Raw genomic sequence first — 14014 nt, 5'->3', positions numbered from 1 at the left:
GATACAGAAAGACAGAATACAAAGAGTGATTAAGAAAGTAAAACAAAATAGGTAGAAGTGGAAAACTAAATATACAAATGAAGACAAGAAGTCTTAATGTACTAGAGAATCCATGCTAAAAATAAGAAAAGTATTGAATGCATGATAAGACTGTGAGGAATGACAGATTATTTATCCTCTGATAAATCTCTGAAAACCTATTTTCTTGGGATAGAGATAACATATGAAACTATTACTCACAAGTTTAGACACGATTTTGTAATTACTTATTCATGAAAGTTTATTAAATAATATCAATACTAGATACTTCCTGGAATTTTCCTCCAAGTCGATGAAATACTATATATATTTTAGAATATGTATGTGCATGTGCACTCTAGAACACTATGTATAAATGTATATATGTTTTATCTAAGGTTAACTTTTCTATGTATGTGAAATAATTTGATTCTTTTATATTTTTCTAAATATAATGGTAAATGAAATATTTTTGTAGAAAATATAATATGAGTGATCTGTTTATTTTAAAGTGTCTGAATTTTTTTTTTACATAACTGGCTTTGTAAGCCAGTCATTTCTATATTTTAAATAAAAGGTGTGTTTGAGGGGGCTGGGGATGTGGCTCAAGCAGTAGCATGCTCGCCTGGCATGCGCATGGCGCTGGGTTCGATCCTCAGCACCACATACAAATAAAGATGTTGTGTCTGCCAAAACTAAAAAAAAAAATATTAAAAAATCTCTCTCTCTCTCTCTCTCTCTCTCTCTCTCTCTAAAAAAAGGTGTGTTTGAATAAAAGCATTTTAAGAAAGCCTCCACTCAATGATGAATAAAATTCCCTATTAAAGAGTATTTATTTATTTTTTTTAGTACAAAATGTTTCCCATGAAAAGAAGGAATGGATGTTAGCCCACCACAGTACGCTAAATCACCTTTCATATAAACCTATGGCAGGGATGCTAAGAAGATTATATTTCAAAGCACAATGGATCTCAAACATCAAATAAAATTCTAGGCTTCATGAAACCAAAAGAAAAGATTTTACCAGCATTTTCTATTTACCACAAAGCCTCTCTCAAAGAAGTAGGCAGTCCTATGCTAAGTATTTGATAGCATACCCTTGGTGTCAACATTTCCTATTCTTCTATAACAATCACTGAAGGTCCAGATTTCCCCTCACAGTCAGAATTCTATTTTCTTCTATAGGGTATGCTCATAAAGCAAAACAAATAGAAGTTCATGGAAAAGGACTTTTTCACTCATATTTTCCTTACTGTCTTTTTTCTGGAAACAAACAGAAGGCATCTGTCTTCAAAATTGCTTTCACCATAGTTTACTACAATTTTCTAATCCCAATATTGGACTGCAGGATCCTCTTTTGTGGGAGCCAGTGTTGAGGGTCTTCTGCTGCCAAACAGAGGCCTCACAAGCCATGTGGAATGTGGATGATCCATGTCATGTCTTGTGAGCTGCATAGCTTACACAGTTGCTTTCCAAAGGAGTCAACCTGATGTGATCTAAAAGGTCCTGTATTATATAAATTCTGATTTTCTTTTAAATTGGCCATCTTTATTCAGCTCAGCTAGTGTGCTGCTCCTAATTGTCTCTGCATTAATATTAGTGAAACACAAAAGAGCAGTGGGCCTCAACCATTTTTTTTTCACCAGTTTCAATCCAAATATTCTTCAGGACTACTTCAGGATTTTTTGTATAAAAAGCCCAACCATCTTAAATAGGTTAATATACCAGTGGATTAAAAGGCCCTATTCTTATAGCTTTATGACTCTAATTAGCTTGAATGCTTAAAATTGATTTAAGTTATAAACCATGCTGTTTTGTTGCAGTAAATGGTATTGTGTATGTGCATCAAATCACTGTATCAGTGTGAAGTAAATGTATGGATACTTAGATCAAGACAGCAGAGGCATGGGTGAGAAAGTCTACACATCAAGAAAGACCTGAAAGACCTGTGTTTGTGCCTGGAGCTGGGATTGTGACTCAATGGTATAACACTTGCTTAGCATGTTTGAGGCACAGGGTTTCATGTAAGCACTGCATATAAACAAAATAAACAAAATAAAGACCCATCAACATCCAAAAATGTATATAAATAAATAAAGTGCTTAAATACTTTGTCAGAATTAGTCTATGCCGTTTTAAGAAAATAAGAACAAAATGAAATGTTTCACCCCTTGTAGAAAAGCTATTACCTTCAATAAAGTGCTGCTTATGAATTTATTTCTTCTTTGTTATCCTGTGAGGAAATTACAACATGTTAAAAATTCAGTTGTATGTTATCAGCCAAAAGAATGATTGAATATCAGAGTTTTTCTTCCTATGCAAAAATCACCACCCTTACTGTTATTGTAGGAGAAATTAATAAACACAGAAAGCTTGGCTATTCTCACAAAGTTTATGTAAACATGTTACTCTAAATTAAATTTATATAATCAATTATGATTTGCTACCAATGCAGATGTCTTGTTACCATTTGGAACACATGAAGAGGTGATGAATTGATCGCTATTTCAGTTTCAAGAGAAACATTTCCTATAAGGGTGTCTGTATTTTGTCAAGAAGATAAAACAAGAACAGTAAGGACATATTGATTCCTGATCCATGCAAAAATAACTGAGAAAGAAGGGTGATATCACTTAGAAAATGTACACAAGTCTATAAACCACTTTTAAAAAATCATATTAAAAATACATACAAAGAACTACAGATCCAGTTAAGAAAAAATCAGCTATTCCAGCCAATAAAACTACAGGAGATATCACAATATCAATACTTGAGAAATAGTGCCACTTGTTATCTGATCATATCACTCACTGAAACATTACCCAGGAGAGTCAAAGCCAGTATAAACACTCCAAGAACCATTTAGAGCACACTATTCTTTAAGACCTCAGAAGTAAATGTAGCTAGAACCTACTGACATACTAAAATTGCTTATTATCACAAAGGTGAACCAATATATTCTGCTTTACAACTCTCTTGGCAGGCCAGAGAACAGGGTAAATTTATTATCTACAGCACCATAATGCTCACAAAGATTTCTGTATTATTCATAAGACTGCATATAAATTATTAAAAAAACATATTTTTTTCCAGTTTATAACATTGTTTTATACATATCAATACATTATGTTGTGGCCAGCAAAGTACATATTATTACTGACAGCTGTTGACATGATTCAATAAAGCCCCAAGGGGTTTCACTGATAATCCTAAATCACAACTACTTTTCCAAATAAAAAGCCACTTCTATCTCTCACAATATTTAGAGGAGGTTTGCAGAAATGTCAGTGGTTCATAAGGAAGAAACTTGGGCAGAAGCCCCAAGAAACCAGTGTAATTTTCTAAGTTTAGTGGGGAGGAGAGGGGGTCTTGTATATTAAAAAATAAGCCCTCTGTAGAAAATGGAGTCTCTCATGTGAAGTCTAATTTTGGAAAGAGAGTTTCTATCAGACTTTGCTAGTATTTTATTTGGTTTCTTATCTTTCTCTTCCTGTGTCAGATGGTGAAGTGCCTAATTTTAAACCACATTTTGAGATGAATGTCCTTAAAAAAGTTTAGAGATTTTTCTATTGACTTTGAATTCCTCTGCAGTTTTCAAGTTTGCAAGTCATATTAAAATAGGCAGACTGCGTAACCAAATGTTATTCGGATGTCTTCAAATAAATTTAATAATTTCTTTTTTTATTCCATGTACAAAGGAATAATTTAATTACAATGAATAAAAGTTGAGAGTAGTTGGTTCTTTTCATAAAGCAAATTTTTTTAGACATCAAGAACTCCATGAATACAATTTTGAGCTGAAATATGGGTGGACTCCTCCTGCCCCGGCTGGCCCCAGTGCACCTCTGGCACACATGTCCACCCAGAAAGTTAAGTCATGGGGAAGCGAGATTGTCGCCTCTGAGGCCCTGGCTCCGTCTCCCCGGCTCCGGCTCCCCGCCCCCGGCTCTGGCTCCCCGCCCCAGGCTCCCGCCCCCACCGCTGCTGGCCTGGCTCCCATCCACGGACTGGCCTGCTCTGCCAGAGCCTCCGCCGCCCTGCCCGCTGCAGCTCCTTCCTGTCAGGCCCTGTAGTGCGGCGCCCCTGTCTCTGCCCCCGGCGCGGACAAGGGCGGCCGCCTGCGGGGCGGGGCTCCCCTCCTCCTCCTTCTCCTCCTAGAGGCTCAGCCGGGGGTTGCCTCTGACACTCCGCTTCACCTTCACACACCCCTAGCACTTCCCGAGTCCTGCCTCCCCTGGCTGCCCTGGGGAGAGCTGGAGCCTAGGCTGTCTCCAACACCGCACCAGTCTGGGCGGCAGGCGCTCGCTTCTCCAGTGGGGTCCGCGCCTGCGCCCCACCGCCCCCCGCCCCCCGCCTCGGCGCTCACCTCTGGCCTGCACCGGGGGCTGCAGCCTCCCCCAGCCTAGCACTCTGGGACTCGTCTCCGGAGTTCTCCCGAGGCGCTGGAGGCCTCCTTTCTCTCCCGCGACTCCGCTTCTCCCCCGCGCTTCCCGCCCTCCCCACCCCAAACCCCAACTCCCCAGCTCCATGGCGCCTCTGGGATGCAGCTCCCCTTTTCCGCACACTCGGGCAGCGGTGCCCGCACCCAGAAACAGCCCTCTTGGGGGCGCTCATCTCCTCGGGGCTCCGTGTGGGCACTCACAGCCCGGGGTGGGGACCCGGAGCCCCCGCCTACCTCCCACCGGCCTTCGCAGCCCCTGGGGAAGGCCCGGTGACTGGCTCCAGTCATTGGTCCTTCAGGTGCCTGCTGCCCAGGGCGCTGACCTTCGCTGCCAAAGCTGTAGCTGAGGCTGCCTCCGCCAAGTTCCCTTGTTATAACTCCTCCTGTTAGCAACTCCTCCTGCTCCACTCCTCCCCCTCCTCCTCCTCCTCCACTCTTCTTCCTCCTTCTCCTCCTCCTCCCCTCCTCCTCTTCCTCCTCTCCCTGCTCCACCCTCCCCCTCCTCCTCCTCATCTCAGCATGAGAGAGTTGGACCGCACCAGCTCTGGAGCAGAGGAGGGGGCTCAGGAGCAAGGCCGTCCCTCCCTCCTCCTCCCCAACAGTGACCGCTGCCAAGTCCTGTCACTGGGGAAAGGACAGGGCGGAGGAGGGGACAAAGGTGGATTGAGAAAAAAAAAAAAAAGAAATATGGGTGGAGGGCATAGGAGGTGGAGAGGTGGGGCAATTCTCCCTGGGCCATGGAAGTTTTTCAGTATCTCTCCACCAAATTAAAAGTAATAAAAATTAAGAAAAAAACTTATAAGGAGAAAAAGAACTTCTGAAGCCATCAACATTTTTCTTTTTCTTTAGTCTCCACCTTAGAACCTAAAATATTTTATGCTGCTATCATCATCCAATGATGGTTCTTCAGGCTTATGGGGGAAAGGCATTTTCAAATTTTTAAAAATCTTTCTGGATGATTTGCACTTATTCTTTTATTAATTATGATTTCTTTGTATTCTATCCTAAATATGATTTTAATATTGTCAATTTTCCTTATGTGTCTCAACAAATCATTTTTTCCTCCACTAAAATCATTAGTATTCATTCAACGAATTCTTTTTTGTTATTTAAAAAAAATTATATTTTCCATAATGTCTAGAGGCAGGACTGAGATATTTGGCTTTCATAATTGTGCTAATATTCACACCAAATTTATAAGGTAGTGGGAGAATATTTTCACAATTAAAGGCATATATGTCTATAAATATTTTTCTATAGTTCAATACAGTTTACTAAGAGAGTCAACAAAATTTTAATGAAGAAAAAATAAATCACTGTCTATAAGATGACTGCTGTTTTTCATACAACCTCTGCACATCATGTGATTGAAACCTGGCATCCAGCCTATAGTGAATAAATTAACTAATTATCTGTCACTAATTAACTCATTCTAAAACTTATTAGCTCATGTTTGGGATGGTCGTCAATTTAGGCTCAGTTCACCTGGAATCTTTGCTGCATATGATTAGCTGATGGTTGGTAAATACAATGAACTTTAGAGTATAATCTGGCTGCCAATAAAACACCCTGATGTTTTTTCCCCAAATAACTCATGATTAAAAAAGTATTGTGTGCTTGTTTTCATGGAGGTACCAGTGTTCTGAAAGCAAAAACGAAAACATTCAAATGTTTCTTGACCAGATACCTGACTAATACTCTTTCATAGCAAACAGCATTACATAATTCATAAGAATGAACAACTGGATAGTGGCTTTGCAGGTTTTTTAGGAAGGCAGGTGAGTGCCCAATGCCTGGGATCCATGTGACTTACCTGGAAACCTGACAAGCACCAAGTTGATCTTTCTTTGTGCAAGGCTGCCAATCATGAGGCCACTGCAGATATTTGTGACCAGTCAACTACTGAGCCGAGTGCCCAGCTGGGTTTGACATATTTCTGAGCTGACTCAAATCTTCTGAAATGATTCCTGTTTTCTGCCTCCAGCCAGAAAGTCATCTCAAAATATTGATTAATTTCAGAAGGAGGAAAATAAGGTTCTACCACCAGTCTCGCTTGAACAGCCACCAGCAGGAGTATTTCAAAATGGGAGTGCAGAGGCACCGCCCAAGCCTCGGATGGTGTCGAGGAATTCCTTCGGTGGCTTTAGCGTCATCGCCCGGAGCGGCGGCCTAGAAGGTAGAGCCTGATGGGCACCACGACCGGCTGGCTGCCTGGAGCTCCACCTCGAAGGGACTGTGAAAAGGGACCTGACCCCGGGAGCGCCGGCCCTGGCCTGAGAATATGGCGACTTGCATCGGCGAGAAGATCGAGGATTTTAAAGTCGGAAATCTGCTCGGTAAGGGATCATTTGCTGGTGTCTACAGAGCTGAGTCCATTCACACTGGTTTGGAAGTTGCAATCAAAATGATAGATAAAAAAGCCATGTACAAAGCTGGGATGGTACAGCGAGTCCAAAATGAGGTGAAAATACATTGTCAATTGAAACATCCCTCTATCTTGGAGCTATATAACTATTTTGAAGATAACAATTATGTGTACCTGGTATTAGAAATGTGTCATAATGGTGAAATGAACAGATACCTAAAGAATAGAATGAAACCTTTCTCAGAAAATGAAGCTCGACACTTCATGCACCAGATCATCACAGGAATGTTGTATCTTCATTCTCATGGCATGTTACACCGGGACCTCACACTTTCTAACCTCTTACTTACTCGTAATATGAATATCAAGATTGCCGATTTTGGGCTGGCAACTCAATTGACAATGCCACATGAAAAGCACTATACATTATGTGGAACTCCTAATTACATTTCACCAGAAATTGCAACTCGAAGTGCCCATGGACTTGAATCTGATGTTTGGTCCTTGGGCTGCATGTTTTATACATTACTAATTGGGAGACCACCTTTTGACACTGACACAGTCAAGAACACATTAAATAAAGTTGTATTGGCAGATTATGAAATGCCAACGTTTTTGTCAAGAGAGGCCAAGGATCTTATTCACCAGCTACTTCGTAGAAATCCAGCAGATCGTTTAAGTCTGTCTTCAATATTGGACCATCCTTTTATGTCCTGAAATTCTTCAACAAAAAGTAAAGATTTAGGAACTGTAGAAGACTCAATTGATAGTGGACATGCCACAATTTCTACTGCAGTTACGGCTTCTTCCAGTACCAGTGTAAGTGGTAGTTTACTTGACAGAAGATGACTCTTGATTGGCCAGCCACTTCCAAATAAAATGACTGTATTTCCAAAGCATAAAAATTCAAGTGACTTTTCTTCAGGAGATGGAAGCAGTTTTTGTACTCAGTGGGGAAATCAAGCACATGAAACCAGTAACAGTGGAAGAGGAAGAGTAATTCAAGATGCAGAAGAAAGGCCTCATTCTTGATACCTCTGTAGAGCCCATTCCTCTGATAGATCTGGCACTTCTAATAGTCAATCTCGAGCAAAAACATATACAATGGAACGATGTCACTCAGCAGAAACACTTTCAAAGTCCAAAAGATCAGGAATAGAAGAAAATGAAGACCGATATCCACCCACAAATAGCAATGTCAATATTTTTCATTTCTTTAAAGAAAAGACATCTCGTAGTTCTGGATCTTTTGAAAGACCTGATAACAACCAAGCACTTTCAAATCATCTTTGTCCAGGAAAAAGTCCTTTTCCATTTTCAGACCAGACACCTCAAACTGAAATTGTACAACAGTGGTTTGGAAATCTGCAAATGAATGATCCTCTTTCAGAACAAATCAAGACTAGGGGTATGGAGTCAACAGTGGGATATCAGAAACACACATTGCGAAGCATTACGTCTCCTTTGATTGCTCACAGGTTAAAACCAATCAGACAGAAAACTAAAAAGGCTGTGGTGAGCATACTTGATTCAGAGGAGGTGTGTGTGGAGCTTCTAAAGGAATATGCATCTCAAGAATATGTGAAAGAAGTACTTCAAATATCTAGTGATGGGAATATGATCACTATATATTATCCAAATGATGGAAGAGGCTTTCCTCTTGCTGATAAACTGCCCTTACCTACTGATACCATCAGTAGGTACAACTTTGACAATTTACCAGAAAAATACTGGCGAAAATATCAATATGCTTCCAGATTTGTACAGCTTGTAAGATCTAAATCTCCCCAAATCACTTATTTTACAAGATACGCTAAATGTATTTTGATGGAGAATTCTCCTGATGCTGATTTTGAGGTTTGGTTTTATGGTGGAGCAAAAATACACAAAACAGAAGATTTAATTCAAGTAATTGAAAAGACTGGGAAATCTTACACTTTAAAGGATGAAAATCAAATTCATAACTTAAAAGAGGAAATAAAAATATACATGGACCATGCTAATGAGGCTCATCGTATTTGTTTAGCACTGGAATCTGTAATTTCAGGAGAGTAAAAGAAGAGTGGGAGTGCTCCCTTTTTCCCAATAATTGTGGGAAGAAAACCTGGTAATACTAGTTCACCTAAGGCCCTGTCAACACCTCCTTGTGTGGATCCAAACTACGCAATAAGAGATGCACCATCTTTGGGTAGATTGATCATGAATAGTGCTACTACTCCAACCCAGGCACCCATACTTAATCCTTCTATAGTTACAGCTGAAGACTTGGCCATACCACTACAGCTTCAGGAACAAACGTCTCTTCGAATAATCTAAAAGATTGTCTTCCTACATCAGCACAACTTTTGAAGTCTGTTTTTGTGAAAAATGTTGGTTGGGCTACACAGTTAACTAGTGAAGCTGTGTGGGTTCAGTTTAATGATGGGTCCCAGCTGGTTGTCCAGGCAGGAGTATCTTCTATCAGTTAAACATCACCAAATGGTCAAACAACTAGAAACAGGGTCTCACTGAGTTGCTTAGGCCCTTGCTAAGTTGCTGAGGCTGGCTTTGAACTCATGATCCTCCTGCCTTATCCTCTCCAGTCACTGGGATTACAGGCCTGTGCCACCATGTCTGGCTAATTATCCTATTTTAAGAAGAAAAAAAATGGGTATGGAGACAATGAAAAATTACCGGAATACATCAAACAGAAATTACAGTGTCTTTCTTCCATCCTGTTGATGTTTTCTAATGCAACTCCTGGTTTTCATTGATTGAAAAGATACCTAAATTTAATAAATAACTTTTTGGTTGGCTTTCAAGTAAAGTGACTTTTTATTTAATATAACTTCTTCAGAAAGCCTATTAAAGAGAATTTTAATCTGTACAGAAAAGGATGTGTACTAAGAGAAAACTGAATGAAATTTGAGTCGACAAATAATTGGTCGCAGAGTACAATAGGATGCCTAACTTTGCTCTGAAAACATACCCTCAAGCTTACTGAGTATATTTGTATTGAATGTTTTTTTAAAAGCAAAAATATAAATGGTGTGTGGTGTATTTATGCTTTTATTGTTTCTCTACTTCCCAGACATGTTGAGAATCATGGACAAAATATGCTGTAGTTTGGAATTTTTGAACATGTAAATAATATGTATTTGTTATAAGTAACATATGTAAACATGTATAGTTGTTTTATATTTATTTTTGTAGACCCAACATCAAGCAGTTACACTTTTTTCTCAGCAGCACATGGATCCTTCTCAAAAATAGATCATATATTATGTCACAGGGAAACTCTTAGACAATATAAAGGAGTAGAGATAATACCATGCATCCTATCTGATCATAATGGAATGGAACTGAAAATCAACAATAAAAGAAGGAAGGAAAAAGAATACATCACTTGGAGAATGAGCAATAGGTTACTGAATGATCAATGGGTTATAGAAGACATCAAGGAGGAAATTAAAAAATTCTTAGAGATTAATGAAAACACAGACACAACATATCGGAATCTATGGGACACATTGAAAGCAGTTCTAAGAGGAAAATTCATTGCTTGGAGTTTATTCCTTAAAAAAAGAAAAAAACAACAAATAAATGATCTCATACTTCATCTCAAAATCCTAGAAAAAGAAGAGCAAAACAACGGCAAAAGAAGTAGAAGGCAAGAAATAATTAAAATCAGAGCTGAAATTAATGAAATCGAAACAAAAGAAACAATTGAAAAAATTGACAAAACTAAAAGTTGGTTCTTTGAAAAAATAAACAAAATTGACAGACCCTTAGCCATGCTAGTGAAGAGAAGAAGAGAGAGAACTCAAATTACTAGCATACAGGATGAAAAAGGCAATATCACAACAGACACTTCAGATATACAGAAGATAATCAAAAATTATTTTGAATCCTTATACTCCAATAAATTAGAAGATAGTGAAGGCATAGATAAATTTCTTAAGTCATATGATCTGCCCAGATTGAGTCAGGAGGATATAGACAACCTAAACAGACCAATATCAATTGAGGAAATAGAAGAAACTATCAAAAGACTACCAACAAAGAAAAGCCCAGGACCGGATGGGTATACAGCAGAGTTTTACAAAACCTTTAAAGAGGAACTAATACCAATACTTTTCAAGCTACTTCAGGAAAGAGAAAAAGAGGGAGAACTTCCAAATTCATTCTACGAGGCCAACATCACCCTGATACCTAAAGCAGACAAAGACACTTCAAAGAAAGAAAACTACAGACCAATATCTCTAATGAACCTAGATGCAAAAATCCTCAATAAAATTCTGGCGAATCGGATACAAAAACATATCAAAAAAATTGTGCACCATGATCAAGTAGGATTCATCCCTGGGATGCAAGGCTGGTTTAATATACGGAAATCAATAAATGTTATTCACCACATCAATAGACTTAAAAATAAGAACCATATGATCATCTCGATAGATGCGGAAAAAGCATTCGACAAAGTACAGCATCCCTTTATGTTCAAAACTCTAGAAAAATTAGGGATAACAGGAACATACCTCAATATTGTAAAAGCAATCTATGCTAAGCCTCAGGCCAGCATCATTCTGAATGGAGAAAAATTGAAGGCATTCCCTCTAAAATCTGGAACAAGACAGGGATGCCCTCTCTCACCACTTCTGTTCAACATTGTTCTTGAAACACTGGCCAGAGCAATTAGACAGACGAAAGAAATTAAAGGCATCAAAATAGGAAAAGAAGAACTTAAATTATCACTATTTGCAGATGACATGATTCTATACCTAGCAGACCCAAAAGGGTCTACAAAGAAACTATTAGAGCTAATAAATGAATTCAGCAAAGTGGCAGGATATAAAATCAACATGCATAAATCAAAGGCATTCCTGTATATCAGCGACAAATCCTCTGAAATGGAAATGAGGACAACCCCTCCATTCACAATATCTTCAAAAAAAATAAAATACTTGGGAATCAACCTAACAAAAGAGGTGAAAGACTTATACAATGAAAACTACAGAACCCTAAAGAGAGAAATAGAAGAAGATCTTAGAAGATGGAAAAATATACCCTGTTCATGGATAGGCAGAACTAACATCATCAAAATGGCGATATTACCAAAAGTTCTCTATAGGTTTAATGCAATGCCAATCAAAATCCCAATGGCATTTCTTGTAGAAATAGAGAAAGCAATCATGAAATTCATATGGAAAAATAAACTACCCAGAATAGCAAAAACAATGTTAAGCAGGAAGTGTGAATCAGGCGGTATAGCGATACCAGACTTCAAACTATACTACAGAGCAATAGTAACAAAAACAGCATGGTACTGGTACCAAAACAGGCAGGTGGACCAATGGTACAGAATAGAGGACACAGAAACCAATCCACAAAACTACAACTACCTTATATTTGATAAAGGGGCTAAAAGCATGCAATGGAGGAAGGATAGCATCTTCAACAAATGGTGCTGGGAAAACTAGAAATCCATATGCAACAAAATGAAACTGAATCCCTTTCTCTCGCCATGCACAAAAGTTAATTCAAAATGGATCAAGGAGCTTGATATCAAATCAGAGACACGCCGTCTGATAGAAGAAAAAGTTGGCTATGTTCTACATACTGTGGGGTCGGGCTCCAAATTCCTCAATAGGACACCCATAGCACAAAAGTTAATAACTAGAATCAACAAATGGGACTTACTCAAACTAAAAAGTTTTTTCTCAGCAAAAGAAACAATAAGAGAGGTAAATAGAGAGCCTATATCCTGGGAACAAATCTTTACTCCTCACACTTCAGATAGAGCCCTAATATCCAGAGTATACAAATAACTCAAAAAATTAGACAATAAGAGAACAAACAACCCAATCAACAAATGGGCCAAGGACCTGAACAGACACTTCTCAGAGGAGGATATACAATCAATCAACAAGTACATGAAAAAATGCTCACCATCTCTAGCAGTCAGAGAAATGCAAATCAAAACCACCCTAAGATACCATCTCACTCCAGTAAGATTGGCAGCCATTATGAAGTCAAACAACAACAAGTGCTGGCGAGGATGTGGGGAAAAGGGTACACTTGTACATTGCTGGTGGGACTGCAAATTGGTGCAGCCAATTTGGAAAGCAGTATGGACATTTCTTGGAAAGCTGGGAATGGAGCCACCATTTGACCCAGCTATTCCCCTTCTTGGTCTATTCCCTAAAGACCTAAAAAGAGCATGCTACAGGGACACTGCTACATCGATGTTCATAGCAGCACAATTCACAATAGCAAGACTGTGGAACCAACCTAGATGCCCTTCAATAGATGAATGGATAAAAAAAAATGTTGCATTTATACACAATGGAGTATTACTCTGCATTAAAAAATGACAAAATCATAGAATTTACAGGGAAATGGATGGCATTAGAGCATATTATGCTAAGTGAAGCTAGACAATCCCTAAAAAACAAATGCCAAATGTCTTCTTTGATATAAGGAGAGTAACTAAGAACAGAGTAGGGTCGAAGAGCATGAGAAGAAGATTAACATTAAACAGGGATGAGAGGTGGGAGGGAAAGGGAGAGAGAAGGGAAATTGCATGGAAATGGAAGGAGACCCTCAGAGTTATACAAAAGTACATACAAGAGGAAGTGAGGGGAATGGGAAAAATAATACAAGGGGGACAAATGAATGTCAGTAGAGGGGGCAGAGAGAGAAGAGGGGAGGGGAGGGGAGGGGGAATAGTAGAGGATAGGAAAGGCAGCAGAACACAACAGACACTAGTATGGCAATATGTAAATCAATGGATGTGTAACTGATGTGATTCTGCAATCTGTATATGGGGTAAAAATGGTAGCTCATAACCCACTTGAATCAAAGTGTGAAATATGATATATCAAAAACTATGTAATGTTTTGAACAGCCAACAATAAAAAATTAAAAAAAAAAAAGAATACCCCTTCTAGCAGTTTAGATCACCTGCATTTTTGTTGTACAACTTAAAAGTATAAGGCCAAGTGGCTGAATTGGATTAAAATCTGGATTGCTGCTAGACAATCACAGTCCATCATCATTACCAGTGGTAGAGTTAGAAAGGCAATTGGAACTTAGAAATATATTTTTTAATGGCACGTAGTAAAAATGCACAATGTACTAGATATTGAATTTCCTCTGACTTGGGAAAAGTTATAATTGTTTCTAATTTTCTTTTATGTGATATATGACCA

General features: G+C 38.8%; 1 pseudogene; it reads left to right on the top strand.

Annotated features, from left to right (window-relative positions):
• The first annotated feature begins 6740 nt into the window (after window positions 1–6740).
• Window positions 6741–9579, top strand: LOC139707151 (serine/threonine-protein kinase PLK4-like; annotated as a pseudogene).
• Window positions 9580–14014: the final 4435 nt, after the last annotated feature.

The sequence above is a fragment of the Marmota flaviventris genome, chromosome 9, assembly GCF_047511675.1.
Source record: "Marmota flaviventris isolate mMarFla1 chromosome 9, mMarFla1.hap1, whole genome shotgun sequence".
Classification (NCBI taxonomy): Eukaryota; Metazoa; Chordata; class Mammalia; order Rodentia; family Sciuridae; genus Marmota; species Marmota flaviventris.
This window is presented reverse-complemented; position numbering and strand designations above follow the sequence as displayed.